The sequence below is a fragment of the Nicotiana tomentosiformis genome, chromosome 5 (assembly GCF_000390325.3).
Source record: "Nicotiana tomentosiformis chromosome 5, ASM39032v3, whole genome shotgun sequence".
Classification (NCBI taxonomy): Eukaryota; Viridiplantae; Streptophyta; class Magnoliopsida; order Solanales; family Solanaceae; genus Nicotiana; species Nicotiana tomentosiformis.
Window position 1 is genome coordinate 114,966,906 of NC_090816.1, and position 12,761 is coordinate 114,979,666.

The following is a 12,761-nucleotide window of genomic DNA, read 5'->3' on the forward strand; positions in this document are numbered from 1 at the left end:
GTTCTTTTTATTACCTTTTCACATTTTTCACAAGGGACAATATTTGTTTGTTTCAGCAAATTTTAAATATTTACGATTACAGTAGTTGTTGCTAAAGCATCACTTTTCTATTAGCTGAGGCCGGAGTATTTAGACGACACAGGAGAGTTGCAAATTTGATGCTAGATGATGATACTATTGTTGGTTGTTAATCCCTAACTACTGACAATGACAACAATGGTTTTCTATGAGGTAAAAAAAGAAATTATCTTTTGCATCTATAATATTTCTTCCAAGTGTTATCAAAGAAGTAAACAAAATATTGACTTCAAGAATGAAACTTAAATGAACAGGGGTTACCAATAAAATTATTTCTTGTTTTCTTCTCAAGAAGGCAAAAGTTGCTGCCCTTTACACGCATTAGGAAAAAGTTAAATCAATTAACGTTGAATTGGTTGCTTATTCGATTTACTACTTTATATCTTTAGATGAAGCACCAAGTTCTAGAGATGCTGTTTTGGTTTTGGTGTATATTTATGTTTGCTTCTTTTTCTACCTAGAGGTGGATTTCATTTTTATTGCATTTAAATCTCAGTTCTTTAATCATATTAGTAGAGTTATTTTTAGTTTAATTGCTACCTTATGGTTTAATAGGAGCATTTTCAATATGAACCAAGAAATGGCCTCTCAGCGGCGAACCTATGTGTTATAGTGAGGGATCACCGGACCTCGTAAGTTTCGGCAAAAATCATGTATATGTATATATATATATATAACAACAACAACAACCCAGTATAATCTCACTAGTGGGGTCTGGGGAGGATAGTGTGTACGCAGACCTTACCCCTACCCTGGAGTAGAGAGGTTGTTTCCGATAGATCCTCGGCTACTTCCCTCCAAGAACTCCCCACCTCCAAATAAATAAAAGCTTTTGTTATTTGCAAAAGCAGAAAAGTGCATAAGAAGTTTTGAAGATAAGCAATGAGAATTAATCCATATTAAAGACGAAGTACAACTCAATTCGACATCCTTTCTAGGTATACATATCATTTCAGGTCATGTTCTTTTGATGCATACACTAATAAGAAAATGACTCAGAGATTAGCACCTCCTTCCTTAGCCTTCTTAGTCAAAGATATATGTCTACATTTAAATAGCAAAACATTTGAAAACAAAAAGAATATCAATAAAGTTCTAAGTATAACAAAGAAAAGAATGAATGAACATTTAGAATAATAACATATAAAGGTTACAAATATTTTTCAAAGTATCATAAATAAGAAAGAAAAAGAGAATACACAACACCACTGCTTCAACGGGAAAGGCAATACAGGAGAGTTTGCACAACTTTTAGATGGATCTGACATGCTTTCTCATTCCCAGAAAGAAGAGGATATATACATGAGTTTAAGCTCGTACTCCCTAAAATCTCTCCTAAGAATATGTAACGATCCGATCGGTGGTTTTGGGCATTTATGCTCCTTTCTACTATTTGAAGTCTTGAATACCTTTATACGATTTATTATGACTTGTGTGAATTGTCGGTTTGGTTTTCAGGTATTTCGGAGTTAGTTTGGAAGAATGAAATACAAGGCTTTAAAGCTTAGGTTAAAATAGTGACCGAATATTGACTTATGTGCAAACGACCCCTGAATAAAGTTTTGATGATTCCAATAGCTACGTATGGTGACTTTAGACTTAGGAGCGAGTCCGAAAAATTATTTGGAAGCCCGTAGCAAAATTAGGCTTGAAATGGCTAAAATAGAAATTTAAGTTTGGAAGTTTGACCGAGAGTTAACTTTTTTATATCGGGGGCGGAATCCGATTCTAGAAATTGGAATAGGTCTATTATGTCATTTATGACTTGTGTGCAAAATTTGAGGTCAATCAGACTTGATTTGATAGATTCCGGCGTCGTTTGTAGAAATTTGAAATTTCAAAATTCATTAGGCTTGAATTGGGGTATGATAAGTGGTTTTAGCATTGCTTGAGGTGATTTGAGGGTTCGACTAAGTTCGTATCATGTTTTAGGGACTTGTTGGTATATTTGGTTGAGGTCACGGGGGCCTCGGGTAAGTTTTAGATGGTTAACTGGTTGGATTTTGGACTTGAAACTCTGCTAGAATTTTTCTGATGCACCATCTGGTTTCCTTCATCGCGTTCGCGAAGACGAACTGAGAGGCTGGCAATATTTGCTCTTCGCATTCGCGAAGAGGAGGACGCGTTCGCAAAGGGTGGACAGAGTGTGCATCTCGAAAGTGAGAGGTGTTACGTGTTCGTAAAGAAGAGGAAGCAACTGAAGACCCCAGGCAATTGGTCTACACGTTCGCGTAGGGGGTGTCGCGTTCGCGTAGTGACGGGGAAACGAAGCATCGTGTTCGCATAAAAGGCATTGAGGCAAAGGCACTTTGTGCTTCGCGAATGCGAGGGGTATGTCGCGTTCGCGAAGGAGGAATCTGGATGGGAACAATTTTGTGCTTCGCAAACTTGAGGCACTGACCACGTTCGCGAAGAAGAAAAGCCTTGGCATAAAGTTTAAGTTCTGAAAACTATTTTTGATGGATTGGAGCTCTGGAACAGGCGATTTTTGGGAGATTTTCAAGAAAAATAATGGGGTAAGTATCCGTAACGTATTATTGGTCAAATTATCCGAATTCGTGGTTGTTTTTAACATTTAATTGGTGAATTAAGTTGAAAAATTGTGAAAGCCCTCTTTGTTTAATTTGAAAATTTGAGGGTCGAATTGATGTCGTTGATGTCGGATTTAAGTAAAAAGTTATATGGTTGAACGAGCATTCATATTTTATAATTTTTGTCGGGTTCCTAGACGTGGGCCCCACGAGCAATGTTTTAGTGTAATTTCGAATTTTGTGAAAAAATTAATATTTTGATATGGGGTAAATTTCCATAATTTGTATTAACATAATCAAATTAATTGTGACTAGATTCGAGCCGTTTGGAAATTGATACGCGCAGAATGGAATTTCTGGAGCATTGTTTAGCTTGCTCAACATTGGATTCGGCTTGTTCGAGGTAAGTAACTCTTCTAATCTTGGAACTGAGGGTATGAACCCTGAATATACGTATTATGTGAATTGTTTGGAGGTGACGCACATGCTAGGTGATGGGCGTTCCCCATAGAAATTGTGACGTAATTGTTCTGTGGAATTTTGTAGTCAAATAATCTTGACATTTTTCATGCAGTTTTATATGTTAAAAAAATTAAGCTGAGAATCATATTAAAGATCATGTTGAGGCTATGTGTCAGTATTATTGGGACCCACAGAAGTCATATTGCTGTGAATTTTTTGTTTTAAATTGAAAATTCATACTGAGTCATATTCATTTCATTACATATCATATCTCAGTCTCTGTTGTTTTTTATTGATATATCATATCATCATTTTCAGGCTATTTTCATGACATTGTGAGCCCATGAGAGAGAGACTAGGGAGATTGATGACTGAGGGAGGCCAAGTGCCTGACTGTGAGGATCTTTTTGGGATCGGGTTGAACGCCGCAGCAGGCCATGTTGGCTTTATATATATTATTATTATTATGTGGATCAGGGATGCCCGCCTGCAGCAGGCCTTATAGGTTTAATATAGCACGTGAATTGTCCGTGCGATTTATAGCGCTTCGGCTGAAGGAGCCCCTCTGGAGTCCGTACACACCCCAGTGAGCGTAGGTACCTACTAATTGCGAGTGCCAAGCGATTGGGAGGATTGAGTGACTATGAGGACTGAGTGACTGTGAGGACTGAGTGACTGAGTACTGAGTGATGGGGAGGACTGAGTGAATTGATACTCTAAGAGTATGCATATGAGTTCGTCTCTGAGATACATTGCATTGACATGCACATATGACGTACAGGCATAGAGATGTATTTTTTCTCATACTATACGATATTACATGATTCATGATTTCTCACACATATTGGCAGATGGGCATAGTGATGCATTTGTTTTACACTAGTTATCTGAAAAGAAAAATGAAACATCTTATTTATTATTGAAATAATTTTGGGAAAATTATTTTTTTCAAACTTATTCATAGTTTTGGCAATTCCGGTAAACGATTTGGGTTTTCATTGATGTACTTGAAAGACAGAACTACTTTCAGAAATTATGTTTTTGCTGAGCATTTGATTGTTGAGTTACTTCTGGTATTACTTGTTTAAGTTGTTATGAACTATTGTTGGTTATTGAAGTTGGGACCGACCTTAGTACAAGCTCGTCATTACTTTCAACCTAAGGTTAGGTTTGTTACTTATTGAGTACATGTGGTCGGTTATACTCATACTACACTTTTGCACCTTGCGTGCAGATGTTGGTTGCTAATGTTGCTGCGTTCGTCGGGAGCTGGATCTGAAGGTGTACCTGCGTTCCGGTTGTAGCTGCCTCTTGTTCATGGTAGCCTTAGATTCATAAAACTTTGTTTATGTACTTTTCAAACATATGATGTATTTATTTCGTACCAGATTTGTAAACTCTATTCTTTGAAGCTCATGATTTGTACTATCAGTTCTTGGGGAAATGTATTGGTTTTAGATATTTTCTTTTAATTAATTGCCTTATTAATTTCATTGAAATTGGATAGTTGGCAATTAGCTTACCTAGCGGATTGGGTTAGATGTCATCACGACTAATTAGATTTTGGGTCGTGATAGAATATTTTCATAACATTATATTCCTAGAATATCTTCTAGAATACCACATATCTAACAAATATAGATACACAATATATAGTTACTATATTCACACATTTACAAATCTTGCATAATAAAAAGAGATCCAGCTCCCTAGATTCAACAATGAAGCACGAATGAAAATTTATAAGGCCAGCTAAATTTCTTTTTATAGAATCATAATGCTTCTTTCTTCCTCTTTAGTTCAGCTCATCAAATAAGGATGCATAGAGAAAACACATGAACGTAATTGTCTAATAAAAAATCCACCATGATTAAACTAAAGTATGTCATATAATAGATAAATTATCAATGCAAAGCAAATTAAAACAAAGAGAAGGGAAAAAAAAATACACGTCATTCATTCCTTTCTGTAGCATTATTTTATACACGTGTATTGTTGTGCATTTGAAATTTAAATACGCTTTGCTATATAATATTACTCCAGATATGGTAATATAAATCAAGAACAGCTATGCAATTTCCCAACAGATATTTTTTTCCAATTATTAATTAGATATTCCTTGTCAAAAAAATACCTATAGTAATTATATTGTACACGGATCAGGATAGATACATCAAAGTTTGTACTACTCTTTATTGCAGTATTAATTTTTCAAATAAAGAATTATTATTTAAACTCAAAAGGAATGTGTAAACTACAAAATGAAAATTTAATTTATTCTTTGTCAAAAAAAAGAGACATGCCATAACTGAATTATACACAAAAGTTTAACTAAAGATACCTACAATAATTATATTATACACAAATAAGGTCGGATACAAAACATGTACTAAATAACTAATTATTGTTACAAATACAAAAGAATGTGTAATATACAAAACGTATATTTCAATTGATTCCTTGTCAAAAAAAAAGATCAGATCTACCATAATTGAATTATACACAAAAGGCTAACTAAATTATACTATTCTATGTTATTTATTTTCCAAATAAAAGGAGTATTTAATAAATCAGAGTAGTATACATAATTTATTATTCTTAAAATTATAATTTGGTTATAATTCCATATTGAAAAACAGTTGAGCTATGCAACAAAACAACTTGAGCAGTCTTGTGGCGTAGCATTATTGAAACTTAAAATATCCATACTGCAAATACTGCGAATTTAAACAAATCAGTTGATTTTTATTCACAGACTTTTAGATGCATATTCATATCAATTCTGATTAGTCAACAGACGAAAAACATAATTTCTATCATAATTAAGAAAATAATTCTCATTAACTGCTACTTTCATTAATTATATTTTTATTTATAATTTTTAATTATTAATGTTGTCTTAAAATTGCCAAGTAACTTCATTTTATCTTGTCACTTGGCTTAAGCACAATGCATACTACCTTCCTTACAAATATTTAGCATTCATGATGTGTATTTTTGGATTTGGCTCGTCTTCATTATACCTTTTCTTCATTTCCTGAAGTACATGTTTGAATGAGTGACATTTGTCATATTGAAAATTTAAGGTCTAAATTATATTAAATTAACAAGTATCTTAACTAATAAAAAAAAATTACACCTGGTGTTTACATCAAATCAATAAATATATGTCGTGTTTGCACGTATACTTCTAGGACTTGACCAAGATTAATCAATATGCATTCTCACCTCATTAAATTACCTAACTATAGTAAGTTAATATAGTTTGGTACAAACACCGGGATAGATTTTGAAAAAATACTCACCAACTTTGGTCAGAAAAATCTCCTATCTTCCCCAAATTTTGGTAAGAAGAATGTCATACTCCACAGATTTTGGTAAGAAAAATCTCATCTTCCTTCCTTGTTTACATGGATGAGCTCATTCAGGCATCAATACTAATGTCTAACAAAGATTTTCAAGTAAGATTGGTTTTAACAAAAATCAAGTTAGAAGGTAGAAGAGGTGGGATCGTTGATATATATATATGCAGAAACATGAAGACATGATTAGCACTTCATATTTGAGAAAAGGCAGATTTGAAAAGAAAAAATAATTCACACTACGAATATTACAACCCGCTTATAATGTAGCTTACACATTTTTTTGCACTTTTTCCTTGTTTTCTATAAGATATCAAATTTGTAAATGTAACATATCATTTGGTTTTTATTCTTAAAAAAAAAGGAAACAAAGAGAAATAGAAAAACTTGATCAATTAATGGGCTAGAATTGATGTGTTAAGTTTATTGGGCTGGGCCACTAGTACAAAATCCATGTTCTAAAGATGAAAGTTGATCTGCTTTAATGTTTATTTGTTTTTAGCTGGTATACGTAGATTTTATATTAACTAGCTTTTGTGATCGTGCGTTGCACGTGAAATGTGTACTGACAGCAATAAACTTCCAATTGCATATGTACATAGTATGAAATCAGTTCCTTAAATAAATAAAAATATATAATTTATTATACAAACCAAGTCATAAAATAGTGTTTTGACATAATATAGAGAATAAATGGCAAAATACATACTTTACGCCCCGAACTTAGGACCAAATTCCTATTACACATATTTTACTAACAAAAATAATCTTACACACTTAACATTTTCAGAATATATCTAATACACACCACTTGCTTTTTTAAAAAATATTTTGTTTCACTCACTTTAACCCCCTTCTTGATCCCCAGAAGTCAGAACCCCGTGTGAATGCTATTGTTTGATAAATTGACACCAGAAATTGGTACTCTCTGCTCATTTCCAGATAAGAACGAAGTAGCATATGATTGGTCTCATTATTCATTTTTTTTCCGCTTCCGTTCTCAACTTCTTTTATTAATTTAACTGTTCGATTAAGTTTCGGAGTTCATTAGTCCAAATTACCTCCACAATTTTAAGAATAGCAATAATATAAAAAAAGCTTTGGAAGAATTCTATAGATCTGAGTTTGGTTGCTTATTTCCATTGAATAATGTCATGAATTCTTGCTATGGATCACCGGAAATGTGTAAATTAGACTTCTTCTGGCTTGGATCCCAGCTGACAATGGAAATAAGGTGAAAGCTGAAGAGAGATGGAAGGGAGAATAGTTAAAGGGTATAGACGTAATTTTAAATTATTTTAAAACATTAATTACACGTGGCAATATATTATGGGTGGGTGATATGCCTCACTTTCTCTGAAGAAATTAATTTAATTTTGAAGGGTATAAAAGTTAGTCAATATTTCAGGAATATAGATTATACATTATTGTACATATATTATATTTGGACTATAGATACATCCTATATCATCGGCTATTTTTTTGTTTATAAACAGTTAGATAGATTGCTATTTCGGTAATTCTTCAAAGATTTGGACGAGCAACTTTAATTTGTGAATCAGTATCTTCTATTAAAAAATTGCAGATCGATTACAATACTTATAATTTGGATTTGAATGGGTTTATAGCTTAGGTATATTTTGGGCTATGATTAATGTCGAGATATGAAAGCCCAATTTGAAGTCTCGGATTAATGACTATTGACTTCATAAGTGTCGAGTAATAAATCGGAACGCATTTTTTCCTCTAGATACAAAATTAGGATAATATTACTCGTTTTAGTTAGGTATTTGGGTTTTCAAAAAGCAACTGGAGTTTTTTTACAGAATATTTATAAATTTTGTCATAACATATAACTTACACACAATCTGTATATTACTTTTTGTTCCATAAAATCCGGTCAAAACATACAACTTACACACTATTTGTATATAATTTTTTTGTATACAGATCTGGCCAAAATATATATTACGTACAATTTACATACAACTTACATTAATTTATGTATATCTTCATCTTCGAGTTTCAATATGAAATTTCAACCAAAATCAACTCTAATCTTCATCAAACTCCCTCAAAATGAAGATATAACACTACCAAAAAATTGCCCTTTTTCGACGACAATTTTCGGCTATGAAGAAGTAATTGCGCTTCTGCATACATTTCTTATTATTGGAGTCAGAAATTTACATTTATATTTTTGTAACTTTTTTTCTAATTTTATCCGATTACAGTTCCGACTACGATCGTCGTAAAGTTTGATGGAAAATTTCGCACATGAAATTTTTCGACTACTATAGTCGAAAAAGTATCAACAAAAAATTTGACCAAGTTCCAAACTACAGTAGTCGAAAATGAAAAAAAATTATAAAATAAATTTTCGACTATGGAAGTTGAAAATTTCACAGAATTCTGTGTTAAATTTTAAGTTGAAAATCGACCATTTCATAGTAGTTGAAAAAATGAACGTCGAAAAAACACTTCCGACGGTAATAGTTGGAAGGTTCCTGTCACGACCCAATTTCATATAGGCCGTGATGGCGCCTAACGTCGCCGCTAGGCAAACCAACAAAGAACTAACCGTGTATCTATTATTTTAATATTTTTAAAATAGTTAATTTTTACTTATTACATAAGTAAGAGATGAGAAAATTTAATAAAATAGAACGTAACAATTTGTAAGATCAAATGTAGTGAAATAAATGCTCAAAAATCATGAAGTGTCTCCTAGCAAAATTTCAAGACCTGGTGTCACAAGTGTATGAGCCACTAGTAGAATACACAAAACACTAAACTACTGTCTGAAGTAAAGTAGACAAAAAGTAAATACAAAAGAAAGACTTTGGGTGCTGCAGAATCAGCTCGGAAGGCAACTCACCGCTAAGTCTCGATATATCAGGAGTGTGCGCCAGGATGATGTCCAGATGCACCTGCCTCAGATCCTGCACGGTTAGTGCAGAAGTGTAGCATGAGTACATAAACAACATGTACCCAGTAAGTATCTAATATAACCTCAACGAAGTAGTGACGAGTGGTCGACTTCGACACTTACTATGGGCTAACAATAAAATACCGAAATTCTAAATAAGCATGAATTATGTAAACAATTATAAGTCTTCATAACATGCGATAAATAAATATTTCTTTAACTAATAATAAATCCCAAGTCAATTTCCATCATTTAAATAGTTGTAACATCTCAAGCCAATAAAATCGTATCAAGAAGATTTGGCTCCAGGTATTATTACAACCGATTTATACCGAGGTCGTACGCCCCGATCCAAAATATGTGTATATACTGTGTGCACTGCCGATCAAAGTTATTATAAAATTCTTCCATTCTTCCCCACATAAAAAATTTAGACGGGAGACTTTAACTCTAAAAATCCTTAAATCTCAGCTCTAGTTGAGACAATTAATATGCATGACCAACATAATAGAGAAAACAAAATATGGTGTAAGCCTAAGACTAACCGGACATCACATAGAATATAGCTACGCACAGACTCTCGTCACTTAGTGCGTACGTAACTCCCCACACATATAATTTACAACAAAATACACCTAAGGGGATAAGTTTCCTCTTACAAGGTTAGGCAAGAGACTTATCCCGTCTCAAGACTCGCTTTCCGGTCTCACAATTCGCCCTAAAGCCTCAACTCGGAGCCGAAAAATCCGAAACTAGTCAAATGTTATATAAATAAATCAATACATGTTCAAAAGTTCATATTCTAACTATTAGAGTGATTACCCAGCCCCAATTGAAGGATTTCTAAAATTCATCCTCAGGCCCAAGTACTCGGATTTCGAAACTTTTCAAAGAAAGTTGTTACCCATAACCTCACGAACTCAAATATATAATTTTTACTCAATTTCATAACCATTTTCGTGGTTAAATCTCATTTTTATCAAAACCTAGGTTTTTCATCTAACCCACAATTTTCACAAATTTACATGTTAAAATCTACTCATAATTTATGTATTTAACTCACATTGGATAGAAATTACTTACTTCAAATAGCTAGTGAAAACCCCTCTCTAAGAGCTCCAAAAATCACCCAAAGAATGCAATAAATGAACTCAAAATGGCTGAGTCCCGACATAAATGAAGGTTCTGCCCAGCAGAACTTTCGCACCTGCGGTCTCTAGGTCGTGTAAGGACTCGTAAAAATTTGCAAAGGAATTTAAGGTTTCGTGGTGTCAAGGTAGGCCGTGTAAGGCCCGGTACAGACTTTTTGGGTTGTACAGTACGCTGGGGTTTGATGGAAATTTTTGTAAAGAGAAGGCGATTATACGGTCAAGTTTGCGACCGTAGAACAGGTTTGTAGGCCGCATATCCATTGCATAGTTGAGGAGAAAGATTATTGAATTTGAAGGTCATTTCTGCGGTCCATTATGCGATCGCATATTCACTTCGCGGACTGCATTTCAGCCGTAGACTTGGCATGAGGAAATCTGGAAGATGATTCTGCAGTTTAGTCTCTGGTCGCAGAACAGGTCTGTGAACCGCAGAACTATCGCATACTAGTTCAGACAAGTCTAGTTTTTGGGCATCATTTTCGCAGCCCATTTTACGGGCCGCATATCGATTATGCGGTACGGTCTGCGACCGCACACCCAGTTTTGGTAAGTTTAAGTTTTGGAAGGTTTACTCGATCCCATTTTGTATAAAAAGGCTTTGGGGGGTCATTTTTAAGGGTTTCATCTGACATTTTTAGAGAGATGTGAGAGTATCTTAGAGAGATAAAGAGAAGACCTAGCCATTTTGTTCATCAATTCTTGCTCAAGGCTTGAAGATTTTACAAGGACAACTCACAAGGTCTTCATCTAAGAGGTAAGGTTCCATACCCTAGTTTTTAATTTCAAATTTGGGGTGGAAGATGGTTAATGGAAAGTATGAATCTTGGGTGTGGGAGTGTTATTTATGTATTAATGTACTATCAAGAGTTGTGGAAAGATCATTGAACTAGTATGGGTGAACTCTTGGTGTTGAGTTGGTTGTGGGGTGAAGGAAATATTGTAGAAGGACCTTGTAACTAATTTTCACACATAGTGTTTGATAAAAATGCTCAAATGAGCTGGACCATGAAGTTCTTCCTAATTATTATTCAATTTTGTTATGTTTCTAAACATATTGAAGTTGCTGAGATTTCTAGAATATTGTAGTAATTTAATAAATCTCAAAGCAAGGTATGTTGGATAAACTTCTCTCTTAGTATTGAATTCCCACGATATTCTTTTAAGTCCCGTGATGCTTATTATAAATTGAATTATTCTGAATAAGTCTTGTGTCCAAAAGATATATACTCAATATGTATTCCAAATATTCCTATTATGTTATGTGCTATTTGAAAATGTGCTCGAAGCGTGGGTTGCATACCTAATTGTTATAACTTCAAATCGTGGCCCAAATGAAAGTTATTATGCCTAATTATGTAAGAAACCTCAATGTGCTTAACATTTGTATTTGCTCACATGTGGACTTAAAGTCTCTAATAGAAATGCTTCGTTGTTGATGATCCATGATGATGTTTGAAAGTAAAATAAGCGAGTGTGAGATGTAGAAATGTGGCCATCGTGCCAAGAATAAAAATTACATTTGTGGCCATAGTGCCAATGAAATGAAAGAATGTGTGAACATTATGAGATGAGTTCTAACTCCTTTATATAATAATGTCATTGATGTCCTATGATCACCCGTGGATAGTACAAGTAAGTGATAGTATGAACATGAACTGTGGTCGTTTGCCAAAATGAGAATCATGAGGCATTGTGTGTTTCAACGGTTTCAACTATTGTTGTATGCTTCGAAAATAAAAACCATCAACCCAGTAGTAATCCCACCAGTGGGGTCTGGGAAGGGTAGAGTGTACGCAGACCTTACCCCTATCCGGGGGTAGAGAGACTGTTTTCGGAAGACCCTCGGCTCAAAAACAAAAGATCTGTAACCACACAGAAACCAGACAAATAAAATCAACACCGTAAGAGACAACAAATACGTGGAAGGGCAATAAGTATGTCAATAATAAAATTGAAAATAAATAAATTATGGAAATAAAAATCATTTGATGAACAACGACCGCTAGAAGACCTAGACCAAACTCTATCAGACTAGCTAGAAAAATGATCGACTACCCCCTAACCTACAATCGTAATGCTCGACCTCCATACCTCATTATCCAGGGTCATGTCCTCGGAAATCTGAAGTTGCGCCATGTCTTTCCTGATCACCTTGCCCCAATACTTCTTAGGTCGCCCTCTACCTATTCTCGTACCTGTCAAAGTCAATCGTTCACACCTCCTAACCGGGGTCTCTAGGATCCTCCTC